The following is a 2,657-nucleotide window of genomic DNA, read 5'->3' as shown; positions in this document are numbered from 1 at the left end:
AGAAGTTTAATCAGTACTTCCACTTTTACCAGAGTATTTTTTAACACAAGTATCTGTACTTTTACTCAAGTACGGAAAGTGAGTACTTATCTGGCAGTGACACAGTCAAGCAGTTACAGGAATAAAATGACATCCAAAATCCTATGTGCTCAAAAGAAATATTGACAAAATATGCATTTCTGTTTAAAGTAACATATCATAATAATTATATGCAACGCCACAGCATGAGCCCCTGTGTTGTGGCCCAATTGTTAAAAAATGCATGCTAAAGTGTCCTTATGGAAACCAATGTGTTAAGTGCCCCCTCGGGAGCCAAAATGCATGATAAAGTGCCGTCTATAGCGGTGAGGAACCTGCTCTTCAAAAGGTCTGTGCATACCGCCGGGACCTAATACTTATAACAACTATATGAGTCAATAACTAAAAATTTAAATTTGTATTCATTTATTTATGTATTTGTTAATTTATTGTCTATTTTCTAACTACTTTGTGGTAAACGGTCACTAAATGTGAAAAAACGGAACGGAAACCAAATTATAAGTTAAGGATACAAAAGACTTGATATCTGATCCACTCATGTTTTATTCAGCACAGCAGCAGCACACACTTAAACATGATTAATGTAAAGCAAGTTAGGAACTTTTTTAGATTTATTGCTTTCCTTCAAAATAAACTAACTTGATCAATGTTTAACTAATTTTTTTTTTTTTTACGTTAACACACTTATGACCAAAATATAAGAATCATACATATTAAACACACATTTAATGTTACATAGAGCCCACTAAGTGAAATAGTTTGATTAAACCCCATTAATGAAAGGAAATTGTCTACAGATGTTTTACATTCACATAAAGGATGTAATATGACAAAAAACAGAATTAAATATCTCTGAAATATCTATAAACGAATATACTATGGTATGGTGATAATTTCTGAACAAAGACTTGATTCTAATTCACTCTGTTACATCTTTAAATCTTTAAAATCTCACTTTAATCAGTGTTTAATTCATTTAATATTCATCACAGCATAACAACAAACACATTAAACATACATTCGAGGTTAAATGAGGCCCACACAGTGAAACTATTACTATTTTTGGATGCATCGATCTACAGATGATTAAATATGACAAAAATCCAGATAAATGCTGAATCAAACATAGCTAAAATGATACACAGCAACACAACATGATGCAGATTTTTCTAATCAGAGACTTGATCCTTGGTCTCACTCAGCCACAGATGAAGCGGAGTTTCTCCTGACAGTCCCTGTTCTCCCACTTCCCCTCTTTGGTCAAAGCCCCGCAGCGCCTCAGCCTCGGACACTGGTAGTCCTGATCGTCCTCCAACCAGTCAGGGCCGACCAAAGGGTCTCCATTCACCCACATCCAGCTGTCTCCAAGGTGACGCACGCCGATCCATGCCCGCTGAATGGCTGAATCCTGGATCTTTTTCCTAGCTATATGTCTCTCTTCCCAAGAGAGCAGGCTGATGAGGTCGGTATCATTCTTTCTGCAGTGCTCCAGAGCATCCTCCCAGGTCTTCTGCTCCTGCACCACAGGCATGTTCAGGCAGTAGAAACTCTTACGAGAGGTACCGTCTTCCCATTCCCATCCATTATTTGTCCAGTAGGCATTTTCTTTTAAAGTGGAAGCATTTGCTTTAATGTGATGTTTTTGGGTGACCTCCGATCCTGTAGTCCATTTCCATTTCCCTTCGCCGTCATCCCAGTAAACACCGATCCATCCTTCCTTTGATCCGGATTTAATTACAGATTGTTTGAACGCCTCCTCCACATGCTTATTCTTGAGGGGTACAATGATAGCATAGTGCTCCTTGCAGTGATCACAAGCTTCTTGCCAAGTTTTTTCTTCGCTGACAAAGACATATTTTTCACCCCAGCAGAAGGAACTTGTGACGATGAGAAAGCTGAAGATGATCTTCTCCATAATGACAGCACCGTGGAACTGAAAGATCTGAGTATGGCTCTATAATTTCTACAAACTGGGTGGATTGCAGAACATTTTCATACACAAAGTTACCATCCGGGCCCTCATAAACAAAGCAGCAGAATACGCCTTAAAAACAAATGTTTTCCTGGTGAACATTCAAAGTGTTCACCAGGAACACCAAGAGGCGGCTTTTCTGTGTGCGCTATGCATGAGAAGTGAAACATCACACCATTAAAGTGAGCGATTCTTTAGCAGCTCTGTTTGAAAAGGATGTTTTGGATTGCAATGACATGGCTTGTAAAAATAAATGTCAAATAAAAATAAGGAAGTAGAAATCATCCTCACTTTGTGTTCCAAACATCTTTTTTTACCGGCGTGAACCTGGACCAGACTTGATAAGAAAAGCATTTTGTTTTCTAAAGAAAACACTTTGTCCTAAAAGACAAATGAACTCCTCAAGAAGATGTTTGGATGTTTTTTTTTTTTTTTACTCTATAATCAAAACCATTTTATTGCCGTTTCATGTGATGGAGCACTCGTCTATTCAAAATCTTTTCCTCCCGCTTGTGCCGGCTTCTGGTGCGCATCTGGGGCGGCTTTGCTGCTCTGGCGCGCGCCGGGCGGGGCTGCTCTGTGTTTGCTGTGGTCGGCGGGATGGAGTGGTTTCGTTGTGTTTTTGGGTGGGGGAATCTGCCTGGGG

This window comes from Cyprinodon variegatus, unplaced genomic scaffold (genome assembly GCF_000732505.1).
Source record: "Cyprinodon variegatus isolate N-32 unplaced genomic scaffold, C_variegatus-1.0 Scaffold1080, whole genome shotgun sequence".
NCBI lineage: Eukaryota > Metazoa > Chordata > Actinopteri > Cyprinodontiformes > Cyprinodontidae > Cyprinodon > Cyprinodon variegatus.
The sequence above is the reverse complement of the archived record's forward strand: the minus strand, read 5'-3'. Positions refer to the sequence as shown.